Source organism: Balaenoptera borealis, assembly GCF_965194805.1.
Source record: "Balaenoptera borealis genome assembly, chromosome: X".
In the NCBI taxonomy this organism is placed as follows: Eukaryota; Metazoa; Chordata; class Mammalia; order Artiodactyla; family Balaenopteridae; genus Balaenoptera; species Balaenoptera borealis.
The window spans coordinates 74030502-74041067 of NC_138881.1; the positions used below are offsets into that span (position 1 = coordinate 74030502).

At 38.4% G+C, this 10566-nt stretch overlaps 1 pseudogene across 1 annotated transcript; it reads left to right on the top strand.

The window, feature by feature from the left end:
• The first annotated feature begins 243 nt into the window (after nt 1-243).
• On the top strand, nt 244-9534 carry LOC309620583 (polyadenylate-binding protein 1 pseudogene; annotated as a pseudogene). The gene has a single exon. The product of its transcript is annotated as a polyadenylate-binding protein 1 pseudogene (transcript).
• Nucleotides 9535-10566: the final 1032 nt, after the last annotated feature.

A 10566-nucleotide genomic window follows, 5' to 3' on the forward strand; every position in this document is an offset into this window, starting at 1 on the left:
AGAGCTTGTTATTCAATTATTTTCCTCATTTTGGAACTTACACATAAGGCCTGGAACTTCATTAATTTCAATCCTTTTATAGAAATTTGTTTGCAACATATAAAAATTGATAGCCACAGCACAGAGCAGTCCAGAAGAAAATTATAAAAAACAAAACAAAACAAAAATCCAAAGAGGTTTCTCCTCATTAGGCCATGATATTACAAAAACGCATAGGTAAAAATACCCGATACCTTTTCCAAATTTGTTTTTAAGGAACCTATTTAGAGGAGAGGAGGAGGGACCAACCCAAATGTATATAAATCTCAACCATTATAAAAACAATTTTATTAATCTGAAACTATTGTCTTGTACTTTTGACTTTAAAGGTTCACTGCCATTTTCCAATAAGAATGGCCTGAAAACATTCCATCTTTCTAAGCCATGATGAATGAACATCGATTAAAAGCAGCTAAAAGAAGAAAAGCCACTAATGTATTTTATGCAGTCACTGATCAGTTACTGACATGTAATATTTCATTTTATTTAGGACATTAAGAGATGTTGTGTACCTAAAAATAACAGCTTTCCTGATAATACATCTATCATTACATGCATCATAAAAGCAAGAACATAAATTAGTTTCTGCCTGTTAAAGTCTAATTATTTGTAAAATCATTACTTGGCACTTTAACAAATTGACACAATGAAGTTAATGATCCTTAACATATTAAAATCTGCAGTGTGTTTTTGCTAACCACATTCCTAAACCTTAGTCAAAGTTTAGTGGTGTGGGTGACATTATATGGAGCATACTAGCTTAAATTTCTCTGCTAAGTGATAGTAGTGCCACTACTATTATTCATGAATGTGTTTCTACAACTCTTAATGAAAACTGAAACAATACCGTTAGGTCACAGTTCATTTTTCATTGCACTGCTAAACCTTATTGATAATATAGCTACATGGATTATCACAGTATAAACAACTATAAACAAGGGTATTACCTTGGCATAGAAAATGACTAAGAATGAGAGCTTACTGTGAAATATTATAAAGTAGATTTTTTTAAACTTTAAGTTCATTTTGAGACAATATTAATTTTAAGAAGACAATAGAGCTAAATCTAATATTAAAATATACAAAGTACCCGTACATATTTAGCTTAAATACAGAAGGTATAGCATCTTGCCACAAGTATTCAATGTGTTTGGAAGTTTGAAAAACTCAAAGTTCAGCAGCTGTACAATTGATGAGAAAACATCTGATCTTAACAAATGTCCTAGAATTGAAGTGTGAATAATCTGCTCAACCATATATAATAGATATATTTGAAAACGGTTTCAAAGTTTTAGACAGTGCCAAGTACATTAGTAGTTGTTAATGAACTCTAGATTATCTTAGAACCTTAGATTTCTTTCAGTATCTGTGGTACTATTTTTTCAAGTCCCACAGAGGTTTAAATAATTTGAAATGTATAGTGATAGGTCATATAAAGAGAAAAGAAAAACCATTTCCCCATTATAGGAAGGCATTGTGGGGTAGAAACAAAATATGAACGCCAGACTGGGTTCAAAGCCTAGTTTCAACACTTACTAGCTGCACAATCTGGTCAAGTTACTTAACATTCCTGTACTCAGTTTCTCTATGTATAAAATAGCAATGAAAATATCAACTTCATAAGGTTATTGTGTAGACGAAAAGAATTAATAAACTCAAGTCACTCAATGTTTGTTTTAGTTTACTGCTCTGACCTACAGATAATCTGCAAAAACTCTTTTACATGAACCTTTTAGAATATGACAAAACACAGGAAGAGCTATATAGTGAGACAAAAATCTCTACTTTGTCACATGGAGGTTATATTCAGAAGCAACCAGAAGAAAACATAATTCCTTTTTAGAGTTTGGGGAATTACTAGGGAATTAGGGAGTTATTGCTAATTTCCTAAACTTGGGTCCAAGGTCCATTCACCTTTGACACAAATGGTATGGAGATTCCCCAAACAGGATGGTCAGTGAGTAGTTTGGAGAATTCACCTCAATTCTCCTTAGAGCCCCCTAATTCTCTCTGACTAATTTGTATATGTGAAAAAGTAATAGTACATCAGCAAATTTCCATCAGTCAATTCAAGAGAGACCAATAATAAGGTGTTCTTTCACTTTGCTTTAAACATTATATTTTCCTATTGATATTGCAATTCTTGAAGATTTTATTAGCCCTGAAGATCTTCCTACCTCAGACATGCAAGAAAACCTAAGGTTTAAGCGGCTGGCATTTATTTTAAAATAAAATTTTAATACCAAAGATAAGCAGTAACATGCCTAAAGAAATGTGATGCTATCACAGGAAATAGTGAACTCTGAATTTTCTTCAATTACAGTTAAACACACAGATTTTAAAATATTTTTTAAAAACCTTTAAACCCAAGCTGTTAGAGCAGTGAGTCCACATTGAGAATTTTAACATCGCCCCTCCCTTCCCGACACGCCCCCAAAAGCCTTAAAGAGAAAACACAAACACACAGTGTCTCTCTCACACACACACACACACACACACACACACACACACACACACACATATGCGCGAAGGGGGGGAGGGGGAGGAGGGGAGGAGCAGAGGGGAGGAGACAAGCGGAGAAGGCAAGGGAGAAGTTAGGGATAAGAAAAAGTAAGGGAAGTCAGAAAAAAAAAACAGGACCATTGAAGCCCCTACTTTTCCCTGCCTGGAGACTTACTTTCTTGCCTCCAAGCAGCCCGCGGAGCAGTCAGGGCTGCTGCCCTGGGCGCCTAAGTGGCGAAGCCAAGTAACTTCTAGTTTTGGTGACGTCCCCTCCGCGAGTGGCGCCTATGCACATGACGTCAAACAAGCACAAGCTGCATCACAATCGGACACTCAGGGTATTTAGAGGTGTTGCTCGTGGCTCGCCAGAATCCCACAGTTCAGTTTCAGCTGGCCGCGCGCTGGCGGCCCTCTGGCTGCAGCCCCTCTGCGACAGCAGCAGCGGCCCAGCAGAGCACTCATGACCTATTTTTTTTTAATAAATTTATTTATTTTATTTGTTTATGTTCTATTTTTGGCTGCATTTGGTCTTCGTTGCTGCACGCGGGCTATCTCTAGTTGTGGCGAGCAGGGGCTACTCTGTTGCGGTGCGCAGGCTTCTCATTGCAGTGGCTTCTCTTGTTGCGGAGCATGGGATCTAGGCACGCGGGCTCAGTAGTTGTGACACCCGGGCTCAGTAGTTGTGGCTCGCAGGCTCTAGAGCGCTGGCTCTGTAGTTGTGGCGCACGGGGTTAGTTGCTCCGGGGCATGTGGGCTCTTCCCGGACCAGGTTTCGAACCCGTATCCCCTGCATTGGCAGGCGGATTCTTAACCGTTGCACCACCAGGGAAGCCCCCGACCTCTTTTGACTGAATGCTTCCCACTGAGAGAGGCCAAGTCCCAGCGCCTAGCTGAGATCTCACTCAAGATCTAACTTAAGATGAGTGCTTTGGTTCCACACTTTGAAACGTCCTCACTGTACCTTGGAGACCTGCATCCCGACGTGAACGAGGCAATGATGTATGAGAAATTCAGCACCGCCGGGCCGATCCTGTCCCTTAGGGCCTGCCGTGACTTGGTTACTCGCTGCTCCCTGGGCTAGGCGCATGTGAACTTCTTGCTGCGGACTGATACCGAGTGGACTCTGGACACTATGAACTTTGGTATTATCAATGGCAAGCCGCTGCGTATTACGTGGTCCCAGCATGACCCATCGCTTTGTAAGAGTGGAGTGGGCAATATATTCATCAAAAATTTTGTCAAGTCTATTGATGACAAGTCCCTTTATGATACATTTTCTGTCTTTGCAAACATTATTTTTTGTAAAGTAGTAACCGATGAAAATGGATCAAGGGGTTTTGGATTTGTGCATTTTGAGAAGTCAGAAGTCGCTAGAAGAGCCATTGCAAAAATGAATAGGATTCTGCTGAAAGGTAGCCGAGTTTTTGCTGGGCAGTTTAAACCTCGCAAAGAAAGGGAAGCAGAACTCAGAGCTCAAGCAAACATATTTACCAATGTCTACATTAAGAATTTTGGAGATGCTATAGATGATGAATGTCTTAAAGAGGTTTTAGGTGAGTTTGGTTCTGTATTAAGTGTGAGAGTTATGACTGATGAAAATGGAAAATCCAAAAGCTTTGGATTTGTGAGTTTTGAGAATTTTGAAAAAGCCCAGAAAACCATTGAAGGAATGAATGGAAAAGTCCTTAATGGAAATCAAGTTTATGTTGGTAGAGCACAGAACAAAGCTGAGAGACAGTCTGAATTAAAACACAAATTTGAGCAAATAAAACAGGGTAAACTCACCAGGTGCAAGGGTGCTAATCTTTATGTGAAAAATCTTGAAGATGATATTGATAATAAATGACTGAGAAGAGAATTCTCCCTCTTTGGCACAATCACTAGTACCAGGGTCATGATGGAGGCAGGCTGCAGCAAAGGCTTTGGCTTTGTTAGCAATACATCTCCTGAGGAAGCTAATAAAGCCGTCATGGCAATGAATGGAAAAATTGTGATCACCAAACCACTGTATGTGGCTGGCACAAAGCAAGGAGGAGCACCAGGCTCTCCTCACCAAGAACTATATGGAGAGAGCAGTGGCTCTGAAAGATGGAGGTTATTCTATACTCAACACTCCCAAGGCAGCAGCAACATCATCATGTAACTGTGTGCCTGCTCTTCCTCAGCTTCAATGTGGAAGTGCACATCTTTGTAAGACTGTGCTCAGGGCCAAACATCATTCATCCAGAGTATATTGGATATTCTATCCACTCAGCAGCAACAGCACCTAAGATATCATTCAGCACCTCCAGACCACTGCAAGTGCAGGGAGCCAAGTCAGCCTGTCAGATCACCAACAGAACAACCCAGACCATGGCTGTTCACCCTCAAACTTCTGCCTCGGGACCACGTGCAAATCGGAGATTCAAAAAAGTTTCAGGTGTTGCAGGTGTTTGCAGTCCTCTAAAATTTAAAGTAGGAAGGCCAGCATCCATCCAAAAGCCTGTCCCTGTTTGTATACAAGGCCATGATATGTTGAATGTGTCTATATTGGCATCAGCTAGTACTCAGAAGATGACCTTGGCTGAAAAGCTAGTTCCTCTAGTTCAGTCCATTCACCCAACTCTGGAGAAATCTCTGGAATACTTTTGGAGATGGATAATGCTGAAATTCTTTATATGCTCAAATATCCTGAGTTTCTACATGCCAAAAGTGATGAACTCATCTTTACTCTGCAATCCAACCAAGCTCAAGATACTGTCCTGAGAGCCACTAACAGCACTCCCAGTATTTGACTTGTGTAAGATGAAATTCCTGCTTGCAGAAAGTTCCAAACAATGAAAAACATAAACATTGGAGAAAATGAGAGTAAAAAAGGTCTAAAAGAAAAATAAATTTATACTTTACCAAGCAAATTATTGGTATTTTATTATTTACCATTTTAAATACAGAATATAAGAACAGGAAAATAGGGGGAAAAAAAAGAAAAAGAGACAGAAAAAGAATTAAAACAGTATTTTCAAAGGATGTAGTAAGAGTAAGGCAAAATTACACAGAAAATAATTTGTCAGTTTTTACTTTAATATTTTTTCTTCACTGTAAACAGTACAAATGACACCAGTGTGTTACATTTCAGAATTTTGGTGCCTGGATTTTACTCATCAATTGCTCATTAATTTCAGAAGGAAATGTAACTTGGATTTTAAAATTCTTATTTAGTAAAAAATGAACAGAAGATAAAAATATGAAAGATCCCAATAGCTACAAATACCAGATTATTTCATGAATAGCTTCACAAATACTAAAGTATAAAATGGAAAATACCAAAGGGAAATACAAAAAATCTATTTTGCATTGACCTAAAATGAGGCAGATTTTTTAGGAAAGGAGTTGAAGAGAAAGGGAATAAGAATAGAGACTTAAATGTTTACATAACATTTACATCATATGTAAATGTTTTTAAAAAGAGCAAAATCTCCCTTTTTACTGTTACTGTCTTATACTAAATCCATGCTGTTGACCAAAGACAAGAAAAGTAGATCAGAAAAAAATAATTCCATCTGTAAAGGTTTATTTTTTTTTCCTTTTAAAGTGTTAAATACATCATTTTTGCTGATGGAGAACAGTTTCAGATTTCATATTAGCAACTTGTAAAAATTGCTGTTCAGTATAAAAGATAGTTTTACACTTTTCATAAGGAAGTTGTTTACCTAAAAAGATTTTTAAAGAAATGAGATATTTGATAACTCAGATTTATCATCTAATGAAACAAGGCTAATGAATGGCACTCAACAAGTGGTACTCTTAACAAATTATTTTAAAACTAAGGAAGTTGTGCTTTCAACTATATTTCCTTGGTATGCCGCATTCAAAAATCTCTATTACTAGGATTTCACACATGGTAACAAACAATACAGCTTAGACCGGAAGAATTGACAGGTAAACTTATCTAAATGGTAGGAAAGAAATGTTTACCTCACAAGTGAAGGAGAAAATAGTAAATACAATTTTAAAAATATATAGTTTCATGTTTTAAGCTTGGATTATTCCAGTGTCTCAACTGTTCTCTGGGTATGTGTATATAATTCATATTTCTTAATTGGGTATTTTGTCAAACTTCTTCAGTAGTTAATAGGGCTGCTCCTTCAGGAATAGCTCCAGCATAAAACCCATCCCAAGCAGTGACAAGTCTATCTGGATTGATTCCAAGTCTTTTAGTTTGTTCGAGTAAATCTCTCTAGCACCTGGTAAGAATGGGTGTTTTACAGAGGAGTGTGTTTACCCCCAAACACAGATTGGGTGAGATGACAACCTGCCCACCTGGCTGGAAAAAAAAATATATATATATATAGGCATTGGACCCACAAATAAAATATGAATCACTCTGGGGGTGGGGTGAAAAACTCATAGGTTTTTGTTGTTGCTTGCCAGAGTGAAGCTAGTATTGGGACTGACTCAACGATATCCACTCCTTTCAGCTGGGTCAGTAACCTGGCAGATATCATTGCAGCAGTTTAGGCCCATGGATTGAAGATTTTTTTAATGTTTTCTTTCAAGAAAAACATGTTTTCCCTCTTCAAGGGTATACTGGGAAGAATGTGCTAACTTCAGAGATTTACTGGAGACTCAGTTTGGATGGTACCCTGTGTCAAATGGCAGTGGTAACGACAGAAAGACTTTCTTGGGTAGGGAACTGGTATTTGTAAAGGAGCGATGAAGCTGATGAGAAAAAGTAAGCAGGAGAAACAATCATAGGTGATATTAGCTTCATAAGCATGCCAGCCAAAAAAAGCCAAAGATTTTGAAGCTGAGGAATGGAGAAAGGAGAAGGGGCAGGACATAGCAGATATACAGTAAGAATAGGAAGCATTTCTATGATCAGCACTTGGAGATAATTTTAGAGATGTACAAATTCAACGTTAGGATGAAAAGGGAAATACTAAATTTGAGTCAAGTTTTTGTTCCATTATTTTGTGCAGAAGCTGCTCACTATCTGATGCCATTTGCTTCTTCCAATTTTTATGGAATATCTGTCCCCTTTGTGCTATCATGTGCTTCAGAAAAGTTTTGAGAACCCTCGGTTTAGGGACTCTGGTTAAAGTAAAAGTTGAGTTAATCGGAGGTGTATGTCTCTTCAGCTGGGATACAAAGAACAAAAGGTCTAGTTTTTTGTAGCTTGTCTGCCCTGTTAGTGATAAGCAGGACCTGGTATAGGTGCTTCCGGTGGGACTCCAGGGCAGCTTTTTGGTGACATTTATTCCAGTAAACTAAGTCTCCTGCTTTTAAGTCCAGAAGGTGGCTTCTTTAGAAAGGCGGCTTGACCCTGTTGATAAGTCTGAGTATATTGCACTAGTCCTTTACATTATTGGGCCACGTTTGCTTGCAACAAAATGGAGTTTAAAATTGGGGTGTAGTGCCCAATCTCCCTGGTCTGCCTGTGACAAGTTCATAAGGTCAAAATCTGTGTTTGTCGTTAGGGTCTATGGGAGTAGATTAGGCCAAGGTAATTTTATGTCTTAAGAGAGTTTAGCAAGTTTTAATTTCAAAGTATCATTAGCTCTTTCAATTTTTCCTGAGGATTAAAGGTGGTAAGGAGAGCCAACACTTTTCAAAATTCCTTAATTATAGTCACAGTAAAATGAGTAGCTCTTCACTGGAAAATTAAGTAAGGATTCCATAAATGGGAAAAATAAAATCTAATCAGTTTTAGCCACAATAACAACAGTTTCCTTTCAGCAAGTTTGGAAAGCCTTTTACCATCTAGAAAAGAGGCAGACAATAATAAGTACATTTTCAAGTTTTGTGATGTTAGGGTGTTATTTAAAGTCCATCTGAACATGTGCAAAAGCTCCCTTGTGGTTCCTACCTATGTACTACTTTTACCATTTTTTCCAGAGTTACAAGTTTGGTAGGTGTGACATACACTGGAGGCCTTTCTCCACTATTTAATTTTCCCCATTAATGTTGTTTCAGAATAGTTTTAAAGTTTTCTTTATGGTGAGGGGTCATTGTGTGCACATTTTCACCAAGCTCCATTTCAGAGGGTTTGGAGAGGCCAAGTGGTCATTTGCTATCTCTATAACCATCGAATTGGAGGGCACACCTAGATTTCTCCAAACATCTTTTTTGAGAATCTGATAGTTGTGATTTCAGTTTGCTCAAAACTTCATAAAATGACCTGGATTAACCAAATCATCTTTAATTTGTAGACATAGTTGAACTTGGGTAAGAGTAACTTGGTTAACATACTGGTCAGCTGAAACATTTCCTTTTCCTTTATGGATTTGTTCTCTAGTATGAGCTTCAACATTAGGTACAGTCAGTATTTTAGGGAGAAGCAAGGCACTATTAAAACTCAAATTTGCTCACTGTACTTTATGAGAACACCAGCAGCAGTTAAGAAATGCTTATGCAGTTATGCTTCCATAACATCGTGAAACACACCAAAAGCACATGTGCTGTCTATATATGTTAGCCCTTTGATCCTTTGCTGGCTGACAGGCTCTATCTAGTCAAGCTAGTTTAGCTAGTTGTGCTGATTTGACTTCAGGAAAGGAATTAGATTCAATAAACTCTTGGAAAGTGATAAAAGCATATCCAGCTTGAAAATAGTCTAGTTCACTCTTAAGATGTGACCCATTTACAAAGAATTCTAAGTTTGGGTCTTATAGAAGAGATCAGAGTAAGTCAGGGAATGTTCTTGGGTTAATGTTAAAAAAATTCGCTCCTCTGGAAGAGAGAATAAGGTAGGTAGGCAGCTGGATTAAGGTTGTGACAACTACGGATGTTTTACAGTTCACCTTTGCCTCTTGCTCTTCTCTTTCATTAAATGATATCAGATGTAAAAACACACCACACAGGAGCCACTGACTGCAAGTAATTCAAAGGTTTATTCCTCTTTCAGGAATTTTCAAAGTAAGGGAAGTCTCAGGGTGAGAGGACCAATCAATGAGAGAGTCCACTGGAAAGAGGGCCCTCTGATGTCTAGAAAAGGAAAGAGGGAATGAGCCTTGTCCTAAGGGCATTTATAGGACTGACATCTATGGGTGGGATTTTGTTGAATAATATTAGGGGTTGAATAACTTCAGGTCACCCACCCCCTGCAGGGAGTGAGGAATCAAAGGGATAGTCCTCCTAATGTTTCAGGTTTTAGGGTACCCAAGGGAATATAAGGAGAGGCAGCGTGGGGTCTATATTAACTCATTAAAGTTCTGTGTTTATTTTTCCCACATCTGCAGATGAGGTAGCCCAGAGGAAATTTGGTATTAAGAAAAGTAAATCAGAAAATTTAGGTAATTCTAAGGTGGAAGACACAAGAGTCTAGAGTAGTCAAGTGGAGCCATGTAATATGGTATATTTGACTATCAGCATCTGGGACATCAAGAAAAAGTCCTTTGGATGTGCACCTAATAGTAGCTCCCAATTAAGTGAAAATATCCATCCTATTAAATTAGTGAAGGTGAGAAGACTGAGGACAAAGGCTCACTGAGAAGATTCTCAGGGAGATAGGCAAAGAGGATTTGCCTTTTTATTGCTCTGAGGAGGGTGGTGGGAAATTAGGAAAGATTATTGGTAGAGAGTGTGACTCCAATGTCTACTAATAACAAGATTGGATGGCTATTTACTAATGTAGTTATTTCCCCTTGTTGATCCAAAGACAATTGGGTCACTGGAAGAGGCCTTCCTCAGAGAGGAGTTTTGTTTCTGATTGAGCAGCCTATTGTGTGGCTTGTTTCCTGGCTGAAGAAAGACAATTGTGGACCCAGTAGCCTTTTTCTTTGCAATATCTTCAAGAATCCTTGCTTACCTGTATTGTGTCTATCAAGCTGTTTTAAATTGCAGTGCCATAGTTTTGTGGTATGTGTTTTTCTTTTTTATAATGCTATCCTCAAAATGCCAGGCTGTATGGTCTGCCAGACTACACTATGTTTTAGAACGGCATTTGTTTTGGTAAAGATTGCCTATGGTAGTGTTAATGTGAATGCCAAACGCAAGTTCATGTGCCCGACGCACAGTGAGGCCAAACAAACTGAAACGTCGGAGTTT